At 39.8% G+C, this 26025-nt stretch overlaps 1 protein-coding gene and 1 pseudogene across 2 annotated transcripts in view; one reads left to right on the top strand and one right to left on the bottom strand.

The window, feature by feature from the left end:
* The window catches only part of LOC144646243 (uncharacterized), a 76456-nt gene that overhangs the window by 31808 nt on the left and 18623 nt on the right, over positions 1-26025 (bottom strand). The gene's annotated exons all lie outside the window — the stretch shown is intronic.
* Positions 15-25954, top strand: LOC144646168 (uncharacterized; annotated as a pseudogene). Its single transcript, XR_013569366.1, has 13 exons — positions 15-378; positions 3018-3140; positions 13239-13358; positions 16249-16287; positions 16535-16561; positions 17142-17184; positions 18129-18237; positions 18905-19132; positions 19746-19951; positions 20656-20724; positions 21556-21621; positions 22064-22232; positions 23383-25954. The product of XR_013569366.1 is annotated as an uncharacterized LOC144646168 (transcript).

A 26025-nucleotide genomic window follows, 5' to 3' on the forward strand; every position in this document is an offset into this window, starting at 1 on the left:
TTAACTGCACTCGGCTCAGTTCACTCACTTTCTACTCGTTGACTTGGCTGTATACTCCAGCACACAGCTGACCAGAAGCAAGGAGTTTGGGACGCTTTTCACGACCGCACAAGAGGCTTGAGGGCTTATAATGTAACATTGGAGGTGAAAATGAAAGATGAGGAAGTTAAGAAAGCGACACAGAGCGATGAGGATGCAAACGCCACGGAGAACGGCGAAGTAGTCGGTATGGACGAGGATGACTCGCACGCGGCCATCACCACAAATGGCAAAAGCCGAAATAAAGCTCATCGTAAGCGGCGAGGCTCTACGTCCCCTGAAGAGGATATCATCGACGGATTTGCCATTTCGTCGTATTCCTCATTGGAAGCGTTGGAGGTAGGCAGAAATAATAATTATTTGCGGCCTTCTTTATCAAACTATTAGCAATAACAGGTCGGTGAACGGGCTCTCTCTCTGTCGCGGTGTCACAAACACTTCATCACAGAGCAAAACCGACTTGGTTGAAGGGCATTTTAACGGTGGCAGATGGGCCAAACATGTTTTGGCAGTATTGGGTTTGATTGATACGTTCGGTTGTTTTGAAAATATTCGTCCTTTAGCCATTTTGTGTACAGAGGGCGTCTAGAACGGAGATCGTACAATGTTTACTTTTCGCAACAATTCACTCGAGCTTCAGCCTCAAGAACTTCCTACAGCCATAAATGTCAAATTTTCAATTGATCACTAATGCCGAGCTAAAGCCCTGTTTCCTTCAAGTTTGAGGAAGGACAAGTAATCGCGACCCTTCGGAGGCTATATTCGCTGCAATTTTGCGTACGAGCGAATGCGAGCAACGCTTGTCTTTCAACGACCCCATTCTGTCTTCGTGCCGATTTTGAGAGGTGTTCTTGGAGAGATTTTCAAGGAGATATCAACGCTAAATATATAAAAGCTACGCATGAACAATTTTCTACGTGTTTTAGTCGGCTCGGTATCACTGTTACTAAGTGATATACTTGGGCTTGTAATTTAGCGAGTAAACCTCGAACAGACCACAAATGATTCTCGATTGCCCGAGGAGGCCATTCTCGCGTGTGCCAAGTAAAAATTGTGCCTATAGTACGGGTTGTGTTATCTCCTAAAACATGGACGATCGTTTCTTTCGTTTGGTCTACATGTGTTTTTACCTTCCGGTATTCTTCACAAAGCCACGAAGCCCGTGTCCTTTGCATTTTGTGTTCAAGCTGAGAGAAGCTAACGGGCTTGAATGTTTTGACCACAGTCCGTGGCCTCGAGTAAACCTCATAATTCGACAACGAAATGCGAATGTTTTAATACCGACAAATATCTCGAGAGAGCATTCATTTGGTTACTCATGTGAAAAGTGGCTTTCGAACCCTCTTTAAATTTCAGTATTCGGGTAAAACATCTTGCCATAAACAGTATTAAATATTCAGCGATTAAAGTAGAGCGATCAGAGGCAAACTCTCGCAGATGATTGGATTAAGTTATTAACAAACATTCCACCCTTGTTAGTTGTAGTTTTGTTAGTTTGAACACCGTAGCCATGTTGTTTTTCATGCAGAAGTTGCTTGTACTTGTGGCCTTTTGCCAGGCTCCAAAGTAGAGCCCATTTTTAAAGTGTGATCCGCGCAACTCAAAGCGATAGATATTCCCAAGAGCATTGAAAGACCCATTACATTAAAAATTTTGCCACCTCGTTCGCACTTATTTTCTAACTTTTCCTTCAATATGCCGCTGTATGAAAAATATTTATCGCAATGCAGTTCGATTTTATCTTAGTTTTAATGCCTTGGAAAACCCATTGCTTCCCGATCGTAAAAAGAACTCCGAGTAATAAAGCGAGAGAACCTTTTTATTAATGGTTTGTCGATTCCAACTGCAAATCTCGTCAACAATGTTTTCTCCTTGTTAAATCAGCTTTGTTTAATTTTGTACCTTTTTACCACTTGTGTGTGTTTTAGTGTCCCCGAGGACTTCCCTTGTTTGTAGAACGAACAATATCTTGAGGTTCCAGAGCAATATATCTGTCTTTCCATTGAGAGTTGTCGAGTGTTGGCTTACGGGAGCACAACTTGAAAAGAATTACGACCACACTTCGTTTCTGTGGTAATAAGTTGTGCTATGAAACATGCGAGTGCTTTAAAGCAAAATCAACTTGATATTTGATGCTTTTGTCCAATTGACAAGAGCATGAAGAGTTTACTAAGACATTTTTATTTTGAAACTCGCAAAATGCATCTTTTTTGTCGAAATTTGTGCTCAATATATTTTCAAGTCTGACAAAAAATTAGATACACTATAACATCAAGTGGGTTGATAAGTATAAACTTTCAGTTTTGTATTGTATACTGCCCATTGCTATTTATATCTAACAGTTAAAAATTTCTCTATATTTTCAACTGTCTGTTGTGATCGTATGATGACATATATAACATACTCATGAGCCAAAATGATTGCTTGGTCACCAAATTGTAAAGAGAGACTCATTTTGCTACAACAAGTGAAATTCACTACACATGCATTGCCAACTGCATACTTGGTAAATGTTTTTGTATTTTTTTTTCCTTTTATAGTTCTGTGTGGGCATTAAGCATGCTAGATAGCCTGGGGATTTGTTTTAATGTTGGTCTCCGTATAGGTTTATTCAATATTAATCAACTTCAAATGTATTAAGAGTTATGTCTTCTGCTTGCAAACATGCAGGTTCTGTTTTCATCTGACAATGACATAGATTCATTCTTTGGCTGCATTTTATTTGTCGTGTATAATTTAATAATGATACTGGTCAGTGGAGATGCACATCTTTTTGGGTCAATAATCTCAGCATTATAGCATTTGGAGACACAGTTTGTATCATCTATCTTGAAACTCACTAAATCAAAGATCAAAATTTAAAGCTTCCTAATTTTCAGTGGTTGCTTACTTTAAGATTCCAAGCATCTTGACAAAAAAGTAAAAAAATCTCATAGAATTGCTTTTTTATATTAATATAACTGCATGTTTCTTCTTAGTCACGAGGTCCAAGCAAACCAGACCTACTTGTAGATGGACGGCGATCACACAAAAGTTCCAAGCGAAGTATGGAAAATGGAATAAACGGAAAGAAACGAAAATCTGAGAAACGCCGAGCCAGGGTAAGTTTCCTTTAATTTACACTAAGAAGGAAAACAAGTGTACTCACAGAATTGTGTATTGCCATAAATGATCAAAAACAAGTTTTGACTACTGCAAACTGCAAGGGTGTTGTTATGGGGTGAAAATAATTACTGTGGGAAAGAAAGAGTGTGTTGGACATCTGCTGGTGATTACAGAAATATCATGCTAGGTCTGTCAGCTCAAATAATCAAAGAAACCCGGGTAATTAAACCAGTTAGATCTAAAATTAGTCATACATATTTATGACAGGCTTTCTGGCTGTTTAGGGGGAGGTGATTTTATTGTGATAATATTGTGGAAAGTGGAGGGTGTCTTCCTGAGTCTGGTTGTAAATTTCACCTGTTCCAAGAGGCAAATTTGTGTGGTGTTTGTAAATGTCGAAAGGGACACAAGGGTTTGGTGTTTTGTCTTTCTGTTTTAGAAAACTGTTGTTATTCCTATTAACAGCTGAAACCACAGAAAGTTATACAATGTGGGTTGCCAATTATACTGTTTACCTTTTCGTTTGAATTCAATTTCAAGTGCAGCTAGACCTCTGGTGGCAAAGATGCGAGGAAATAATTTTTTCCAGTTGATTTATCAGTGCAGTCAATCAGTGTACTGAGTGATTGATAAACAGTGCACAGCTTAAACATTTCAAAGATGTGGCGATTTTGTGAAATTCTTTTCTTTATCATTGGGATTCCAAAATGCTGAAAAGGTATTTTAGATCAAACGTTTCATGTTTCATCAGTTAAGAACACACATGTTTGTTTTCTTAAATCAAAGTTTATCCTAATCTTTCTACACTGGTATGCTTATCATTCAGATTAAGGTCATAAAAACATTTTCATATTTTACTGTTGAAAGCAATAATACCATGCTGTCATTGAAATGGCATGACACAATGTCATGATCAAGTGTAGGATTTAGCAACTGCTACTGGCTCACCAGAATATTCTGGTTTTTGGAAGTTTCTTCCTTGTGAATAATGCATATGTAGTAACTTTTCACATAGCATGTGGTTTATTTGATTACAAAGGGAAGCCTAAACACCCTAAGGCATCAGTCTGGTCACCACAAATTAAATGGCTGTATCAGTGATATTTCAGTACATTTGTCTACCCTACACTTGCTCACCCTGAGAAGGTACACATCAAAACTAACATATCTGACATTGATTCATCTGGAGTTAGTTGTAAAGTTTTTTTTTCCCTTAGGCTTGTACTGTAGACTTAAAAATATTCTTCTCAGGCCATCAGGATCCAGTTTTTGGAGTACAATTAGGCATAATGACTTGATCATGTCAAGCTTTCCCACCCCCACCCCCCTTGAGCATTTGTTGGTTTCCAGGATGGGTTGTTTGCCAACGAAGGTCAACCCGTGGAGGGGGGGGGGGGTATGCCCAAGTAATGTTAGAGTAGGAAATTTTATTTTCAAAGCAATGCCAGGCTGCTTTATTTTGCATTGTAAGAGTAGGTTGCTAAAAAAAGTAAATCCTCTTAATGCTGCAACGAGAATATCGATACTTGAACAACATATTGTGATGTTGCAATACAATCAAATATTTTTCATCTACATTCAGATATAACTGTCTTTAATGACTCCTAACCCAAGTCCAAGCCACTTTATAGCGACTTATTAAAGAGAGGAACAAGAAAGTTCCATCCTTGCTTCATATCACTTTGCATGCTTCCAATCACATATTTTTCAAGATGGCGACACAAAGGCGTTCGTAGCTCAAATTAGTTGTCAGCTGATGCTGTCTTGTGTTTCACGAGCAAAATCACTTGAATTATCGTATTGTGGTGCTTGTACCAAGATATGTATAGTATCGTGACAAAATGTATCGTTGCAGCCTTAAATCCTCTTTGAGCTATAGAGTAGGAAATTTTATTTTCAAAGCAATGCCAGGCCGCTTTATTTTGCATTGTAAGTGTAGCTTGCTAAAAAAAGAAAATCCTCTTAATGCTGCAACGATGCACCAGTGTCGCGACACGAATATCGATACTTGAACAACATATTGTGATGTTGTAATACAATAAAATATTTTTCATCGACATTCAGAAATAAGTGTCTTTAATGACTCCTAACCCAAGTCCAAGCCACTTTATAGCGACTTATTAAAAAGAGGAACAAGAAAGTTCCATCCTTGCTTCATATCACTTTACATGCTTCCAATCACATATTTTTCAAGATGGCGACACAAAGGCGTTCGTAGCTCAAATTAGTTGTCAGCTGATGCTGTCTTGTGTTTCACGAGCAAAATCACTTGAATTATCGTATTGTGGTGCTTGTACCAAGATATGTATAGTATCGTGACAAAATGTATCGTTGCAGCCTTAAATCCTCTTTGAGCTATAGAGTAGGAAATTTTATTTTCAAAGCAATGCCAGGCCGCTTTATTTTGCATTGTAAGTGTAGCTTGCTAAAAAAAGTAAATCCTCTTAATGCTGCAATGATGCACCAGTGTCACGACACGAATATCGATACTTGAACAACATATTGTGATGTTGCAATACAATCAAATATTTTTCATCGACATTCAGAAATAACTGTCTTTAATGACTCCTAACCCAAGTCCAAGCCACTTTATAGTGACTTATAAATAGAGGGACGAGAAAGTTCCATCCTTGCCTCATATCACTTTACATGCTTCCAATCATGTATTTTTCAAGATGGGGACACAAGGCGTTCGTAGCTCAAATTAGTTGTCAGCTGATGCTGTCTTGTGTTTCACGAGCAAAATCACTTGAAGTTTTGTATTGTGGTGCTTGTATTAAGACATGTATAGTATCGTGAGAATATGTATCGTTGCAGCCTTAATCCACTTTAAGTTACAGTATGCTTATATATTCCATATTATTCTACTCAACTCTGCAAAGTGCAAAGAATGTGTGAACATTACACAATATTTGTGCTCTAGAAGTATGGTTTAAGTGGTTATCTGAAGGGCTTTTATTTCTTCTGGTCTACTCCAGCTTTCACCCTCTGTGTGACTGTGTGATAGCAAGAGGGCTAGAACTGGACTACTTCTGACTGCGCAAGGGAACAAAACACAATTTAGAATCTGGTTCAAATGTATTTATAAATACATTTGAATCCTGATAACTTGAACCTTCAAGGAAAATGGTAAACGGTTTAGTAAGAAAATGACCTTGAGGGGAATTGAAAAGGTTTGAGTTAGCAGGAGGTTTGAGTTATTGAGGGTTCAAGCTATCAAGCGGATCCAACTGTACACCATATTTATTTTTTTTAGCAGACAAATGGGCCTATGGCCAATGTGGCTTGTAAATGGGGGGGGGGGGGGTATTTTGTACTACATGTCCCTGGGGGGTGGGGGGGGGGATGGACAGACATAGTGTATATTTTGATTTTAGTTTTATACCTTTTGAACAGTGAGGGTTCTTTTGTTTTAATTGCAATGCAAACAAGGTCGAAATCTTGCTAATTTTTTTTTCATTTTCTTTGCATTCTAGTAAAACACAAACAAAAAAACATAATGAAAGCACATAATTCCATTGTGTGGTTCCAGAAATTAAATATCCATACCCCCACCACGAAGGGAATTGGAAATTCCAGAGGGGTGGGGGGGTCAAGGGCCCAGGAAATTCCAAAGAGGAGGGGGGGGGGGGGTTGCCAGTGGAATTATGTTTCCAGACAGTCAAGTTTGATGCAGTGCAAACTAGTTTCAAAAATCGTTTCTTACCTACTCTACAAATGTTTTACATAGCAAAAATAGCACTCTGGGTTCTTGATTCACAATCGCTTTACACTTAAAACGGGTTTTCTTTCTCCTGAAAGCACACTGAAAGCAAATAATTTCACTGAAATCCTCCATGTTCGTTCGTCCGCCATTACTTGTTACCAGTCCCCCGAAACTTGTCACGTGGTTTGACCGAAAGGCACTGGTGTCAAGCGTTGCGATTGTTTCATGTTCGATCGAAGGAAAATCGTCCTTGTTTGTGAAAAGTTTCGTGTTTATTAAGCGATGAAAATAGTGTAATGATGTCAGAAACTCGAGATTAACATGGTTTTGTTATTTCTGGCTATTTGTTTGTAATTTTCCTGTTAAATTTTGCTTTCTCAGCGAGCATTAGCGATTTTGCGATCACATTTACGGTGAATGTTTATGGTTTATATCAACACTTCAAATCCGTGTTCTGATATATTTTAATAGCGGTTTTGTAAAGCGATTGGAATGAAAAGGGATGGATGGTTATACAACAAGGTAATTTGACAAGTGACTACCAGATATTTTGTTTGTTTATTTTTGAGGAAATTTCTTATTTTGTCTTCAGCAGTACATGTAATGTATGTATCATTTTAACATATCTTCTGATCGATCAGTTATACACTGTAACTGTTTACAAGAGAGGCGGCCTAAAATTTAGAGCATTGTACAATTTATCTTTTTTTCCAGAGGGGCTAGGGGGTACGCAATATACTTTTGGAAATTCCGGAGGGGTGGGGGGTTTATTTTTCTTAACAAAAACGGAAATTCCAGAGAGGAGGGGGGTCTTACGTGAAATTCCCTCCGTGGTGGGGGTATGGATATTTTCTGGAACCACACATTTATACTTGATGCCATTCTTCATTTCTCAGTATTACTAAATCCTTACAAATGTACAATGTTGATACAGGTTATAGGTGTTGCTATGGGCAGCTCACTGTGATAGGCTCCTTGTGTAGGCTCTGGTCATGGAGAATTGAGCTGCAGGCTCTCCATTTCCAAGCTGATCTCTTCTTCTTCTTTTTCTTCTTCTTCTTCTTCTGCTGCTGCTACTACTGTTTTTAGACCTCTCACCATGAGTTCCCGTTTGACAGTCTTATCTTCCTCCAAGTTTTCCTGTGGCCAAACCTGTTTCCTCTTGCCTTTTGGAACCCATGTGAGAGCTGTGCGTGGATGAGAGTGGTGGTCTGTTCTAAGGATATGGCCTATCCATTGCCATCTTCTCCTTTCCACTTGCTTGTTTACCGTCTCCATCCCTGCTCTTCTTCTGATCTCATCATTTGTTATTAGCCAGTAAATCCTTAATATCTGTTGGAGTCTCTTGTATAGGAATGTGTCCAGCTTTTTTTTATCTTTTGTGTCATGTACTCCAAGTTTCATGTCTGTATAATAACACCGAGATGACATTGGAGTTCAAGATGTTTATCTTGGTCCAGTTGGTGAACTAAGTGTTTTGCGTAGAGTCTAGGCCTATTTATTTTGTCTTGATTAATTTGTTTTGGCCAGGTCAGGTGATGTGGGTGAAAAAGTGAACTCTAGACAAAAAGGCAGCAAGTCAGACGCCATGTTTTACTCTTTATGGAGTCAATTTTATAGCACTTTGGGCAGTGTTTTTTCTTTTTCTGTTGGTATTTCTGAGAAAATGAGAGAGGCATTTTGTGAATTTTTTTGGCCCTTGAAACAAAGCATGATATTCAATATTTTGATCAAAACGTGCATACATGTGTCGTGTGAGCACATGTGATGCTCATGTTAAAAGAAAAAATAGGTTACTGACCAAACATGAGGTCAAGATGGCATGATATTTACCAGGTGATATTGGTATGAAAGTTTATTTGAGTGTTTATTGTTCAAGTTAATGTGGAGGTCTTTAAACACGCAAAAAGGCTAAGGCCATTCTTGTTACCCACCCAGTCTGTTAACAGTTTTGTGCTGCATCAATCTGAATCACGTGAATTAAAAACTTTTATCACGTGGACAACATATCTAGTCATTCCCAAAGCTAACACAAAGCTTTGTGAGTTTCAGATACTCGCTGCTGCAAAACAGTGTGGAACCTGCTTATCTTTTAGGCAGAATACATCCTCGGTTTCTGATCCTTTTGTCTCAACAACGCCATTATTGTTCATACAAACTATGGCAAAAAATGATGTTTGCATGAGGATGCTTGCAAATGCAAACCCCCCGGGGGGGGGGGGGGACTCGCATATGAAAGTGACGGGGATGTTGTCGTCTCGCTTAGGGGTGTAAATTTCGGATTTATGGTCTCGCTTAGGGTGTTCCGGGCAAAACGCCAATATTGTTAGCCATAATGGTCTCGTTTAGGGTTACACACCAAGAAATATACAAATATTAATTCTATTCTTAGTTTTTTGCAAGAGAAAATAAGGGGACCTTCATTTTCTCTTGTTTTTTTGGTATCTTTTAGGGGTTCTTATCAAAATTTCCGATGAGCATCCCCATCCGTTTCATATAGGAGCCTTCCAACCCCCCCCCCCCCCCGGGTGCGAACCATGTGACTATTTTTTGAGATCACTTACAAGTTAAGAATTGCGCTGCTTCAAACTCAAATTTTTAGCAGCAGTTTTACCACTCTTAGTGGTTGTGATAGTAATAGCCCTGTTGTCTGTTTCCTGAGCTGAGGTTCAGTTTATTCCGTTTGTTAGTCACTTCACGAGCTCTGGAAGTCATGCCAAAGGTGAATTAGCATGTACGGTTTCATTTTTACCCTAAGAGAGCTTGCTCGTGCACTTGATATACAATATACATGCAATGTAGCCAGTTAGTCAGTCTGAAGCTGTGGCATTTTGATCCTATCTTAATATTTTAGATGTCTCACTAAGTGTCAGAGTGACTGAGTTTATTATAGGTAGTTTGTAGAATTTTATAGGAGTTTGTGTTCATGACAAAACCCCAAAGTAAGTTAGTGACTATACATTCAGAGATCATGAGTTGCATAATATTAATGAACCCTTTTTCATCATTATTCCAATTTTTATGTGAGGTATTTGCAAAAACAATCCAGTTGAAGGGCTTTAAAAACAGATATCTTGAACGCCATGGCATTGGTGTGATATGTTTTTGTTGTCAAGCTGGGCAGTTTAATTATTGGTATACGTTCATTTTGATTACTAAACATATTAATATTCTTTCAGAAAATACAGTTATTTAACTCAAATCTGTGTTCATGTTATTGTGAAAACATTTTTTTTTTGACAGCTGTGGAAGTAACTTGTTTTGTACAAGTTTTGTCAGCTAACTGAAACATACTTTTCAATTATCAAGTTTTGCTTGCAAATATGTATACCCATTGTGTGACAAGTCGAGAATAAAAATACCTAACCAAGCAATTTTGGGCAGTTTGGCATTCAGTTAAAGAAAAAGTAAACCTTGGATTGAAATAAATCAATTGGTGACGAGCATTTAATATGAAATATCAAATACTTTCACCTTGTTTTTCTGATTTGATCTCTAACTTTGAAACATCACAAGACTGAGGTTGAATAATAGGGCGATAAAAATTATGTAACATTGTGTGTTGATGTACATACATGTACAGAATGCCAGTGAAGACAATGATTGGCATTTTGCACTATATACATGTAGAAATCCAGTCACGACAATAAATGACATCAGATTTCAAACTTTTTTCAAGGAAATATTGTTAGCGGTTGAAAAGAAATGGTTACCTTGTAACACATGCTTTTTTATTGACTGCCTAGTAGAGTAGATGCTTTGCATGATGCTATGACATATGTGACATATGTAGGCCTTGTTTTTGTTTTACAAACCTCTTTATAATTTAAAGCTTTCACTGGCATTGCTTTATCATTCTGTCTTCAAGAAAGGAAATTGTTACCCAGATGGGTTGTGTTTGTGCAAACTTCCAAATTCTCCCCTGCAATCTTGCTCTTATCTTTGCAAGAAGATAAATATGTTTTTTTTGCTACTAAAATAAGGTCCATCTTTTGCTAAAAAGGAAAAGACTGTTTTCAAGTTAGTGCTAGTCTGTTCAGCTGTCGATAAACATCTAACTTCCCTAAGTAACTGTTTTTGTGCACTTTCTAAAATATTTCTTTGGAAAAATTTGTTTCTGGAACAGGTATTTTCATAAACTGTCTGCTTGAATTTGATTTGAGAGGATACGGGAAAGTTGGGGATTAAAAAGTGCTGGTAGGGTAGACTACTAATGGTTAAATGGACTACGGATTTTAGCCAAATTTAGGCCCTCGAAATAACAATCAAATTTGGTGAAATATAAATTAAAATAAACTTTTAAAACAGTAAAGGAACATTTCAATAATTATAATTATAACCTGTGGGAGACACATTTGGTTGCAATGAAGCTATTGTTTTGTCATTTGGATCCATATGAGTGATTTCTTTGCAAACATTAAGTTTCATAGCAAGTATTTGGCAAAACTTAAAAAAATAAACTTAAAAAAATAAACTCAGCCGTGGTCTCTTGATTGTGCGCTGTTTTGCACTCAAGTGTTTTGCCAGCATGAAGCTTGTTTTTTAAACAAGTTTTAAAGTCCCTGCAGTCACTGCAAGGCAAGACTGTGGAACAGCTGGCAACCACACTTTGTAGAGATGAATGCAATGCAATATACAGGAATGACTTTGAGCAAATTTGCAGTTACTCATATTCTCTGGGTGTAGTAGGCCACAGGGAGACCACTTCTCTTGACATCCCAAGTTCTCAATATGCTTCAGACGTCAAATTTCATGTATCAGAAGGTTAAGTATCAAATGATCAGTCCACTTTGAGTTCTGGAGCGACCATAGAAATGTATGACAGCATTATTTTAAAACCATAAGATACCTACATGTATTATTAATTAGTATACGTAATTGGACTACATGCTGTCCAATTTGGAAATAATTTGATGAAAAAAATTCCGAGGGCAGCCAAAATTGGACGAGGCCGTAGGCCGAGTCCAATTTGGCTGTCAGAGGAATTTTTTGAATCTAATTATTTCCAAAATTGGACAAGCATGTAGTCCGGTTACATATTAATTATATAGCTTGTAGTCATTCAATCCAGCATAAACAATAAACTTATGTCCAGAACGGGAAAAGCATTCAACAATAGTAGGCATAACACAGCACATGCAACTCACTCAGAGCAGTGTCTTCACAAATAAAACTTAAACAAAACAGTGCAATTTTATTCACCTGAGTTTGCGAAGCTTGCTACAAAGTGAGTGAAAACACTGCATCAATCAATGAAAGTCGTAAACAAAGTGTCCGAAGAGCTTTACAACTTCTTGAATCTGACATACTCCTTTCCACTATCTCGTTCGTACTTCATCGCCGTCTTTTCTTTTCGAATTTCAGCAAAAAACGACAAAGAATTGCATCTAGCTCATGCCTCATGGCGATGAATATCTGACAGATTTCTTGCTTCGCTTCGCTGCATTTACGTTTACCCAAGTTTTGTACTATTGGAGATGTTTTGCTCTTGGTTTTTGCTTCTTAGTGTAGCAAGCTCCTCTTCTGACAACGTAGAAAATTTCTCTTTGTTGTTTCTATTGCTGAAAAGCTCAAAAGGAATAGAAAAACGTAGCAAACTTGCTCCATAAAATTCCGCCATTGTCGACTCACAATGCGACCAGTTTACAGCGCTGACGCTATGCTTTGTGCTAATTGGCTAATATCCATCACATGTTGTGTTTTCTTCGATTTGATTGGCCGAGACGAAACTGTCCAATTTATCTTAAATTGGACAGATTGTGAATTTTACCAAAAAATCCTAATTGAAACTATCCAAATTTAATCCCAAATTGGACAGTTCCCAGAAATTAAGGAAAAATAGCTGTGCTGACAATATAGGATTTACTGACGGCTATATAATTAACAGTTAAATAGTGTACCATAGTGAGGTGTAGTATGTGTATCACTAGTATGATACAAAAATGGCGAAGAAAAATTTCAATGAGCAGTTTAATAACTTTGCACATGCATTAGCCATCTTGGTACATTTCTTAGCTCTCATCTTTAAAACAGCGATGTGAAATCACCAAATTCTACATAGTCTGGAGAATGTGAACCATGATGGAAATTGTTTCGGGGTTGGAATTAACAATGCAATCACATATTCAGCTGAAAGTTAATTTGAACACTGACAGGCACAGCCAACAGTTTTATATAGTTTGGAGATTAGTAAAATACATTAATTAATACAGTTTTTTACACAATGTTGTTGTCAGGGTCACTGTCATGGCTGCATTAGGTCCCTACTAGTTTTACCAAGTAACACCACACAATATTGGTGGATTTCAACCACCAAAAACGTTGGTGTAAGATTGAATTTTTGAGATAAAAGAATTCCTGAACTTACCCAAAACTTTATCTCTTTTAGATGCATCATGATCCTAAACCTAAAGACACTGATTCAGAGGATGACGCTACTGTGGAGAGGAAGAAACCCGAGGGATCTTGGTTCCCTCCTCAGCGAGAAAAAGGACTGAACACAAGTGAAGTAAGTTGTGCAAGCTTAGGGCACATATTTGTCCACCATTTAATAAAAATAGATTGTGCCGTTTGATTATTCCAGTAATGGCTGAATCCTTTGCTTTGAAAATTAGAAATGTAGATGGTATAGGGCAGTGCTGGACACTAACTTTTTTAGATATTAGGCAATTGGCTAGTGGGTACAAATAATCACTAGCCCACAAGGACAAGTCACTAGCCCCCCCCCCCCCCCCCTTTAAAAAAAAATAAAAACAGCCAAGTTTGAATCAGCTAATCTCTTAGCACTTTATTTGTTTGAGTCCACACAAGTACATCTTACCTTCACTGAGATGCAGCAACGATGGTATCATCCAACTCGGTTGAGAATTTCTTGACCGTGGATCACACTTCTTTTTCTCTTCATGCTGTGTGTGGTCCTCTGGTGAACAATGTAAATCTGGCTCACAATTATCGGCCCTTAAAGGCGGTTTTCTTGTAGGTAAAGTGTTACAAAAGCTTGAAATCATGCTCGCGCGAAAACCCCAAGATGGCCGACTTATTATGGCTCTCTCCCAGGTCCCTTTTGGGTGTCATGGAAGCGAGGACAGAGGGTCTTTTCCAAGATGGCGTCAGGTTTGCGAGTTGATCGTACGATATAAATCTGTATGCGATGTGGTATAAATTACTCAAGCTATGGAAACTAGATCCTGATGAAGGTTTCTGGGAGAAAAACTTCCCAAGTTATAGAGTTGTAGTTGATTTATTCTTCCACGAACTTTACTAGTCGATGGGCTAGTAGGAGAGTACTTTTACTAGCCAAGCATGAAATTTTACTAGTCCTGGGCTAGTGTACTAGCGTTAGTGTCGAGCACTGTAGGGTGACCTTTGTTGACATCATGTTTATCTTTTGATTTTTTTTAAAAAAAAACCAAAGCCCATTCTGCTCCCTTTGACCTCCTATATTGACCCCGTAATTTGTAGTTTTGATTTTAAGACTTAATGCCTTCTAACCCCGTTACATTCTTCAAACTTGGTGAATAAAAACTTTTGCCTAGTATCTTAACTTTACAATTCATAAGTTGTCCAGAATTCAATTTTTGTAATTTTAAGATATTTGCCGTCGGATTCCCATACAAACACTGTAATTTCTACCTGCTTTGCCTACTCGTCAAGATGGTGTTGAAAACCGTGATAAGGCCTACCGTAATGATTCGATTTAGCGGCCGGGCACATATTTACTTGGCACCTCAAGGGAGGGTGCTTATTCAAGACAGGGTGCTTATTCAGGACAGGGCACTTATTTAATGTTTTGATAAACAACCAAAAGTTCAAAACAAAACTTCAATAAATATTAAAATAACTTATTATAACAGTAACTACAATTGTAACAATTTGTTGAAAGTTTAGTTTCTTTTAAAAGAATTGTTCATTTTAGCAGTAAATATATACATTTATACCATGCCATAGAAAATACAGCCAATCAGAATACAGGAAAGCCGTTGTATATTCGACGGTATTCAACCCAACCTTCCCATCGTGCGCTGCGATTGTATTCTCGACGAAATTTAGTAAGCGTATTTTCTATGGCATGGTATAAAATAGTTATACAACACTTTCTCGTGGTATACTATGGAATATCCCACTTGTCACTTGTATTTTCTCGGTATACACACTCGCCTAAAGGCTCGTGTGTATACCGAGAAAATACAAGTGACTCGTGGGATATTCCATAGTATACCACTCGAAAGCGTTGCATAACTAGTATGTACGGTACGGTGAATGTTCTGAGTTTATCTATTCAACGTCGATGACTACAGTAGGGGCAGTTATCGACAATAGGGATGCTTATTAGAATAGGGACGCTTATAAAAATGGGGGCGCTTATTAGAATGGGGGCGCTTATTGGAATAGGGGTGCTTATTGACAAAAACACATTCAAAGGGGGGCGCTTATTCCGAAGGGGGTGCTTATTGGAAGGAGGGCGCTAAATCGAATCATTACGGTATTCAAGCATTTCTTGGCATTGTTATGACCTATTAAAGCTACATTCTGTAGTTTTGCTAAATATTTTCTATAACACACCTGAGTACTCTCTACTGCTGTTCATTGTTTTGACTACTTGCAATGCCATTAAGTTCTGAAAGCAACAATTCCTTGTCACTGGATTAAGGGGATCAGTTTGGTACTACAGTACTTATCTCTACAGTTTGGTGTTAAAGTGGAAACCCGATTTCTTGAACTTTTAAGAGAAACGAAAATTGGTTATAAAAATTCAGGAGTTTGAGAAATCGGAGGTAGAATTGCAGTGTTTGACCGAGGAAAGCAAATCCAAGGGAAATTTGGTTTGAGTTATCGGAAGGGTCAGGAAATCAAGGGTGCGAGAAATTGGGATTATACTGCATTTCCAACAAGTCAAGTTACATCAGGGTTCGTACAGGTCATGGAAAACCTGGAAAGTCATGGAATTTTTCAATTTCACTTTCCAGGCCTGGAAAGTCATGAAATTTAAGTGTGGGTCATGGAATGTCGTGGAAAATTGTATTGATTGGACAAAATAAATTAAACAGGTTATTTCTTGTGAAGAAAAGGGTAAAAACGTACCCGAAATTTATATAAAATGTTTGAAAATTTCCAAGAAAAATGGTCAAATTTAGGTCATGGAAAACTTTGGAAAGTCATGGAATCGGCCATGGAAAGTCATGGAATTTCAAAAGCTCAAAAGAGTACGAACCCTGCACATTTGAGATGGCTAATTTTGGAGTGGTGTTACTTCGGGAGGGTTATTACTTCCAGGATTTGCTAACAACTATGAATTTATTTTTATCACTACTTTTGCAAAGTAGTAAGTAAGTTTATTACTGAAAATAACATACTTTCTCATTTAGTTTCATTCTGATTTTTTACTTATCTATTAACAGGACAATTCAGACTCTGCAAGTTCAGACAAAGGATACTGGGTAAAGCTGCTTTATTTGACTAGTATACAATTTGTAAATGGTCATATACATTTACAGGTTTTTATCCAAAATACTTAAAGTTTAAGTTGCATTAAGTGAGTTAGTTATTTCATTGAATTTGGTAGCATGTGTAAAAGAGTTTATAAGTAAATTAGTAAAAATAATAGGGTGCTTACAATTGACATCATCTACAATGCAGTTATTGAATTCAAGTCTCATTGTTATTGTTATTTCTGTTTTTTTCCAGTGCGACACTGAGAGTGAAGGTGAAAGGGTAAGTTGAACCCTGCTTAAAACTTTTATTCAATTTTGTTTTTAGTGTCTTGGGATCAAGAATCGCCTCTAGAAAAAAGTTATGTAAAGGAAAAGAAGCATTGTCAGTTTTTGTTTTGGAGGAGGGAGGGGGAAGGGGAGTTCCCTAACTGGCTAAAGTTGTCCCTAAGCTCGGTGTTGGCACCTAACAAAAATGCTGGTTGCAAAACAAATTTTGCAGCTCTGTTTTGAAAGGAAATTTTGAAAAATAAATAACATTTTATGCATAAATCATCCAGCAGCAGCTGTCAAACCTTGAGAGCTAAGTTATGACTTTTATGTTTCATGTAAACAGTTTAATAACTTAAAAAAGCAAGGTTACAAGGTTATAAAATTCTGAAAATAAGCTCCCCGCCCCCTAAAAATAAGTCTGCCTCATTTTCAAAGACCTGTTATTTTCATTCAATGAGTGACTCTGTGAGACTTCATATTGGAATCCTCAGAGAGTTTTATTTGATATTCTTTTATCCACCTAAACATTTTGAGATGTAAAATGTAAACAAACTTAATTTTTTTGGTAATTATTTCATTTGCATTTACAGTTGTCAGATAATGAATCCACTACTACAACAACCGCACCAAGCAGTAAGTGGTTTGCTAAATGTTGTCATTGAAATTTTAAACCCAAATTAGAGCCTTGCATTTCTATTTCATTGTATAAAGCATTTTATAAGAAATATCAATGCAAAAACATGATGTTTGGGCGTCATCCTGTTGCCATTATCAAATGCAAAATTGTGGCGACAGGATGGCGCCAAAACATCATGTTCTTGTGTTGATATTTCTTATTAAATGTGTTTCAATTGCTTCTTTAATCTAAAGCTTTAAAGTTTCTGAAAGCTTTAAATTTTGATTATCTTGACCCCTCAAGTCTGCAGCCTCCCTAATCCTCTGTCACTAATACTATCACTCCACTCTTCTGCCTCCATTGTACCGAAGGGTTTGTGAGCCTGAATCGGCCTCATTAGTCACCTTTGTACCTTAACAATGTAACTTTTATTTTAAGACTAGTCCTCTGCTCAGGGGTTTGCCACCTAAGCAGAGGCGGTCAATGTTGCGGAAGACAGGGTAGAGTGGAGGGAACCGATCAAAGGCCCTATTCTCCCAGAGGAGAAATAAGGAAGCAGATGATGATGATGATGACTTAATTGAGAGTTATTTTTTACCAAACTTGGAAATGTTCAAATAAATTTGCAGAAATACACCTAACTTACTTAAATGTTGTTCCCAGACCCTCATAGGAGGGTGGAGTCAGGCCTTATAGATATTTTTGGATGCATGCACACTTTTCAAATCCTGGCTAAAAGCCTGGTTGTCCTCATTCATGAAGGGTAAACACACACACTCAAATACGGTAAATATAGAAATTTTTGTGCACCCTACCAGTCATGATGGACATCATCTGCTTCCTTATGTCTCCTCTGGGAGAATAGGGCCTTTCATGATGGACATAGTTTAATATAATAATGATGTATGCTATGTTTATTTTGTAAATCATGTGATACCTGATCATTGTTTGTGTCTCGTAGGCTCGTTGTTGGCTGCTAAGACATCAGTTTCCACAGCCAAAGTCAGCACTGCTGAAACTTCTGATAAAGAAGTGGAGAAGACTACATCAAAGCCGTCAGAATGGCCGAGGTAGTGACCTGATAATATGTGTAATAATATTAATAACCATCTTGACTCGTAGTGTAAACTGTTAGTCACATAATTAATTTACTGGATGATTTCCAATTATGGCTTCCTCTCATGCATAATGCCAGGATAAGTTGCTGTTAATCTTATCTTGGCATTCCCATAGCACCAGAGAAAACATTTGGTCCTACTACCACAACACAGTCTTTTGCTGGGATTGAATTAGATTTCAGTTCCTTTCGAGGCTCCTTATCTACTGGACAAATCAGTGTCTTACTCGCATGAAGGTTACGCTGAAAGATATTCAGTCTTAAACAGGCATGCTTAATTTTGCTTGATCTGTAGTTGTCCCAGGTAGAGCCTTTATGCAAAGGCTGAGTCTTATTATTTACTGTGTATAACTAATAATCATCTGAAAAACATCTGTAAATGAACTCAGACTTCGAGTCCTCCTCAAACGTTGACATTGTTATTCGCTTCAATCCTCGCCTCTTTTAACATATGGCTCTTTGATTGCATTTTTCTACCTTATAGAGTTTTCTTCATTGACCAAAGTTTCCCATTTTCGCAAAATGACTAAAACACGTCTTGCTGCGGTGCTTTTAGACCGAGCGTATGAGTATAGTAAAGAGGGTGCCACATTATTCATTGTATCTACCTTGTGTTTCAGTTCATCAACTGTAACATCTCAGCGCCCCAGCAGCCATGGATCAAGCTCCTCAACAGGCCTGCACCTGGCACTGAGTACCACCACCACCATGAGTCACCCCATGACGCCCACATTTGGACACGCCCGTCACGGCAGCCTGTTTCCGCACTTCCCCTCATTCCACCCCCCACCCGGGTGCATTGGGGTATCCTCACGGACCGGCTGGCGAGTCACCTTTTCCTTATCCAAGTAATGCACCAGGATTCAGACACGGGCTCCACATCACCGCACACCACCCCCCTTGTTGAATGAAGGGCAACTGGACTGAGGAGGGGTGGGGTTTGGTGTGGATGCTAGTGCTGAATCAAGCACCTTTTAAGCAGATCAGGCAGCACTCTTACACTGCACTAGTTAGAGTTTTTGGGTGGTTAAAGAGTTGTGTGTAGTATGCAACTAAGCGAGAGTGTGAATGAAAGAATGGGGCTCAAATTTATTTGAAGGAGTTTTGGTCTGCTCTTCTGCCCTCCCAGTGAACCAAAAACCCAAGAAGTGTTTCGCCTAAATGGTCGTGGGATCGAACAGAGCGGTGCTAGCTTATTCCTGTCATATTGATGCATGATGAAGCAGCCGCATCAGAGTTTGAAATACTCAGAAGATGACGAAAAATATCTCTAGTAAAATTACGTTCTCCTTGTCCGTAGGCAGATAGTTAGAGGTTGGATCGGTAGTGTCTGAATTTTAGACAAATGCCAACCTAGAAGTCTCACATTCACTTCAATATGTTATCACATAAGTTGCGGATAATTCAAATGCACCCTGTTGAAGACAAGGATCTAATCAATTAACATTTCTTTTCTTGCAGCTCCCGAATTCCTACGCCACGAGCTGAACAATCGTTTCCTCCAGTCGCAAGCCGACAGAGTCCCTCCTGGTATGAGCGCGTCACAACTCATGCACTACGAGAGTCATCAACATCATCACCAACACCTACACCAGCACCAGCATCAACACCAGCACTTCCACAGCAACGGTACACCGCTGCCATCTCCACAGGTACCCCAGTCTGTGGTGAGTTCTGCTGCAGTTGAACCGAGTGTCACAGTAACGCACTTGTCAGATTTCGTGTTTGTTTACCAGTTGTCTTCGTGAGTCTTCTCTTGTAAAGAATCTGGGCTGCAAACCAGGGAGGGGGTGGGTGGGAAGGGGTACTTAGAGAGGGAGGGGTAAGAGGTCGGGGAGGGGGTGGGGCTGGATGAAGTCCATTGAAATTGAGATTAACCAACTGGTTCCAAGACGAGATCGTTGTTTGGGGATCGTTTTCAAAAGTATTGTCCGGCAAAAAGACAGTTAGATTACACCAGGATTAATATTTAATAGCCTTTTTAGCTTGATTTTGAGAAAATAAAAAAAAACGTCTACACGATAAGAAACCCGAAGTAAGGGTTTGTTTTTGTAGAACAGTACTCAACAAATATTTGGAACGTATTTGGAAGCGAGGAGGAAAATGGATTACAATACACGTATGAATACATGTGAAAACAAACTTGAAAAATTAGGGCTCAGTTTAAAGATCTTGACGTCTGAGGAAACTGTTGACATTTCAAGCTAATTGGAAGCATTCCTTTGAAATTTTTTAAAAATCCCGTTAAAAACGAAACTACTTGCTTTAAAGCTTGTGACCATTTAGCTAGATTTCATAACGTTTTTATTTTATGTGTCAGACAAAAGTGCTTCTTGAGTAAGTTATTATTTTTGTATTTGTGTTTCGCCAGCGTGGAGTCCGGCCTGCTGGTTCATTATTTGCACCCCACAGTCCAGCACCGCCCCCTCTCATACAAAAGGTACTGTTGTTCTGTTGTGTTAAATGTCATCACTAATCTATGGCAAAGAATCAGATAATGCCACAGTTACCACACAGCCAGTCACTGGCCGCAAAAAGCGCGGGAAAATTGGTGCGCGCAACGCTTCAACGTGTATAAAACAAGCGCGGCTGGTCATCCAGCTAGTCACTGACTGTAAAAAGGGCGGGAAAATTGGTGTAAGCAACGCTTCAACGTGTATAAAATAAGCGCGGCTGGTCATCCAGCTAGTCACTGGCTGTAAAAAGCGCGGGAAAATTCACGTAAGCCTCGCTTCAACGTGAATGAAACAAGCGCGGCTGTTCACGCAGCCAGTCACTGGCTGTAAAAAGCGCGGGAAAATTCACGTAAGCCTCGCTTCAACGTGTATGAAACAAGCGCGGCTGTTCACGCAGCCAGTCACTGGCTGTCAAAAGCGCGGAAATTCACGTAAGCCACGCTTCAACGTGTATTAAACAAGCGTGGCTGTTCACGCAGCCAGTCACTGGCTGTAAAAAGCGCGGGAAAATTCACGTAAGCCACGCTTCAACGTGTATGAAACCAGCGCGGCTGTTCACCTTTCTTCGATTGGTTACAGTACGTAGCATGAGTTTCTTAGAACCCATCAAAACGTTGAACTGCTAAAACGAAACGAAACCGCTGTACTACTAAGAAATAGATTCCACGAATGAGAGGTAACACACTCTCCACTTTGTTCCCAGCTAAACAAACATCTGCATTTTCTTTTTGGACAGAAATTGTTTTCCCTTATTTTGGTTTGAGTGTTCATATGTACTGTAATAAACGGCCGTGATTCTTTTATCTTGTACGCAGAAACCTGGAAAATGGTGTGCAACACATGTTCAGATCGCGTGGCAAATATACTATCATCAACAGAAGGTAAGATTCCGTCTTCTTTATTCTTTTCAATTAGTTGTGACTATCGTTTGTCGTTTCCATCCCCCAAACAAGTGCCTCTCTAGACTCCCAAAGAAAGCGCTGAGAAGTGGCGAACTAGGCGGTTCTCTCAGTCTGTTAGAGCCAACGGGTTATGCAAGATTGTGGCCATGAACAAACTAAGAAAAGTATTAACTTCACAGTGAAATAAAATTACTGAGTCCTAACAACAAGTGAATTGTTTATTTCCTCACCGTTATACAGTTGAGTTGGACGGACACTTTGCACGAGCGACTTATCACGGAGGCAGAATTCGTCAATTGTTTTGATGAAAATTAAAAATACAGTTCTCAAAAAAGCAATATTGATTGATGACCTGCACTGTCAAAGAAAACACGAAATGAAACCAACTGAATAAGTGTTTTTCTACATTTTTCCAATTCAGGTGCAGGCAGAGTTGCACAAAGACCCTCATGTAAAACCAGACCAAGTGTCCATCAGCAGATCAGGCGCTTGTCTCTCGTTACACACTCGTCCCAGTACTCACGACGCGCCCTATCACGTGCACGGTCCTGGGTCCGCGAGCCCAGTCCCCACGCCCTCTATTCCTACCGGTAAGTAACGTTTGACTTTTTGTTGTAGTTCGGGAACTCCCATAACATATCCTTGTATTTAAATCGCGTACCAAGTATTAGGAGTAGCGGTTAGTAAGGGTAGTCTTAGCCTCCTTCGCAGACGTTCTTTGGGCTAGTCACGCGTTTTTCCCCCACGCCTTTCTCACTGCATTATTTTGATCGATCGTTTTGTCACACTAGAGCGTGATGTTCAGATCTTTGATCGTAGAGGTCAAAGTCCCACTTTCCAGAAATTGGAAGGTGAGCTATGATTGGCTAACCGCCGGCGAACGGGAGTGGCAGCTTGGTAAGCAGACGTTCGTGGGGGAGAAACGCGTGACGAGCCCAAAGAACGTCTGCGAAGGAGGCTAGGGTAGTCCTTAAGAAGATTGTTATTTGGAAGTCATCTTCGGTGTGAATTTGTCTAAACCTCAATCACCAAAACATAGTTACTTCTAAAGACTGTTTGTACTTGGATAGCCACACTTGGAACTCAAATACTTAACAATTATCCTGCGAAATCGCGCGGAATATCGCCTGATACTTAGCCGACGAGGCCGTAGGCCGAGTTGGCTAAAATCAGACGATATTCCGCAAGATTGAGCAGGATAATTGTTTTATTATTCAACAAATTGTCAACGAAACACATTTTGCAGAAAGAGAAACTGTAATTATGCAGCGCTTTACAAGATTTCGGACGAATCTTCGCAACCTACGTATATCGCAGGATATCTGTTATGTACGGATGACAGATATCGTTAACATTTTGACCATATATGGGCAGCGCGCGCATGTGTTGAATAAAAATATCTTCAAGTTCCCTTTGGAATGATGTAGCTGGTTAACAACAAATCTTCCAGATTTTTAGGAAACAAAATGTCGGTGGCCATTACTGCTTCAAAACTTCTGTTTATCATTACCTCTGATGTTGAAATACGCTGGTTTTGTGCGGAAATGTGTTGTATCATGTTAGTGCTACTAAACCACATTTGTATAAAATTTCATTGAATCAGCATTACACCGAGCGCCAATAATTCAGTCCTCTTACCTTGGCAGAGTCTTGAACATGTCAATGCAACATCATGAAGCTGAAGAGTTTGTTTTCATTGTTGCATGCTAATTTGCTCTATTTGTTCCTTTACCTTTGCAGCTGGCTCATTCTTGCCAGGAACTCCTATCCCTGCTGCCCATGGTAGCAACCACGGGCTGACACCCTTTGGAGGAGGATCCGTGGGACTCTCAGGAGGCCCTCCGAGCATGATGGGATTGGGCAGTAGCCCCGTCGGAGGACTGAGATCGGGTCTTGGAGCCTCATTATCCAGTTCTTTCCGAAGTACTACGAACAGTAGTTTAAGCGGAGGACTGGGCAGCTCTTTAGGCCTGGGATCAAGTTTCAGTGGTGCGCATGGATTAAATCGAGAGTGGGGTCGAATGTCGAGCAGTCCCGCATCTTATCATTCCTGGCTGAGCCGTGAAACGGAACGAGAAAAAGAACGGGAGCTTGAACGTGGGAGGGAACGTGAACGCGAGCGTGAGCGGGATCGTGAACGTGAACGTGATCGAAGTCGAGATCGCGACCAAGATCGAGATAAGGAGAGAGGGAGAATGGATTCCAGTGACAGAGTTAGTAGCATACTTCCGGTTAAACTCTCCGAGAGGGAGCGAGGAACAGTTCACATTTCTGACGAGGAAGGCGATAGTAATCTGAGGCCACGCGACAGGGATAAGCCCTTGGAAGGGCGCAGATCACCCGGCAGACCTTCTCACTCCACAGGTTTTAATATCGCCAATCTGACCAACACGGATCCCAAACCGGAAACGTCATCTTCCCAGGAAATGCGCAGCTCGTTCGAGCGCAGTTCATCGACTTCTGCCTCCGTCAGCAGTGTTCTTTCAAGCGGTAGGCGGGAAGAACCCAAGTTACCCGGCGACAGGAGATCGTCTGATGATCACGATCTTGTTATTTTGTCAAGTGACAGACATAGCGTCGGCCATGCTCATGGCGTGTTGGCGAGTTACATGGACAAACGGAACCTTTACGACGACAGAGAAAGACCTCGCGAGCCATACGACCTCGCACGGCTTTCCGTCCGACCTCCGGTCCCACATCGTATCGGTGGGTACCCTCCTCCCCACGTACACCCTCATGCGTACGCCCTCTCCCATAGCCACACTCATCCTCACCACATTGCGCCGCCCTCCATCTTTGCCCATGGAGGGTCCTTGGCTAACCCGTACCTAAGTGGGGCCGCCATGTCCGCGGTTACACACCCGCCAGGTATACCGGGATTTCTTCCACCGCGTGGAATGCTGGGACTGCCTCTGCCTGGCTTGGGACCACGGAGTAGAAGTCCAGGCGATGGCGTCGCTGCTGAGCACGCGCGAACTGCAGCAGACATTCTATTGGCTACACCCGAAGGAAGGCCGTAAGGCACACAGTGTACATAAATTTGCGTTGCTGTGGTCTGATCGGGGCCTGTTTATTTATAACAGCTCCTGGTCTATGTATTACGTAGGATTTGCCGGTTTAGGTTAGTTTTATTCATGTAACATAACACTTGCTGATGCGGCAAAACCTGCGGTCCTACGCTTAGCTTCGAATTTGATGGTCAAAGTTCCTTCGCTATATACACTTGCTCAGTAAAGCAAAGTTTTAGTAAGAATAGTAACTAAACATATTTTGCTGCCATTGGCACACAAGTGAAAGCGTTTAGTTTATTATCATGTTTGGTGTAACAGCTTACATTTTGATTGTTGTTCCTTCGTCAGAAATATTATTAAGGGACAGCGCTCAAAACGTCGAAAGCTTAATCGTTTTAAGGCGGTTCGTTTACCGTATTATTTGATAATAATCTAGAAGCTTGTTTTCACTTGATATGCTTTACATAACATACTGTAACATGAGGTTTTCTTTATCATTCCTATGCTAAAATTTATTGGGGATTTAAGAGACCCTCCCTTCCTCCCTGCATTTGTACATATTGTTCCTTGCGTTTGGCACTCGATAACGAAGACGCGGCGTTCCGTTGTTATGTTGTTGTTTTGAATAAATTAACGAACTAACGAAGTTCATCATTTGGGGAAACGAGTCGGTTTGCGAGTCGGAACCGAAGACGCGAGGTGTCCGCGGTTTTTGGCGGGAACATTGTTTAGTTGTGACATATCCCGATGACGACAAGCTGGCGAGGTAGTTTTCGGGGAGTGCTCGGGCTTAATTCCGATCGGACAATACGGATCGGGAAGATTCTAGTGCTTTGACGAAAATTTAACCGGCACTCGTTTTCCCGACTGTTGTGACTTCGCTGTTACGGAAAAACAGTAAGATAAGAAAACTAATGAAAAATAAATATAACGGGTTTTGGTGGATCAGCAACAATTCAAGCCGCTATTTTCCGCAATGTTGTTTTGTGCCATTTGAAGGTTTTTGACTGTAGCACAGAGGTCATTTTAACGCGTTGAGTCCGGTTACATTGCTGCGGTATTTGTGCACCATTTGCATAATATTATCCATTTTTGCTGTAGAAATTTTTCTCGTGGAACATTCATTGCGTCCGTTGCGCAGACTGTGTACATTTTGATAAATGTAGGACACGATACGATTATTTGTATTTTCCTCCAAAGTTCTATGAGAGAGAAAGAGAAATATAGAGGAAATCGATTTAAGTTTAAACAATTCCTATATTTACAAGCGAGGAATTAAATTATTTGCCCTCCAACACGAACCGCGTGAAGTGTCGTTTTTTCTAGTTTAATGTACATGTAATCCCTGTTAAATGATCTGCCTCGAACGTTG

The sequence above is a fragment of the Oculina patagonica genome, chromosome 3, assembly GCF_052425735.1.
Source record: "Oculina patagonica isolate OP01 chromosome 3, crgOcupat, whole genome shotgun sequence".
Classification (NCBI taxonomy): Eukaryota; Metazoa; Cnidaria; class Anthozoa; order Scleractinia; family Oculinidae; genus Oculina; species Oculina patagonica.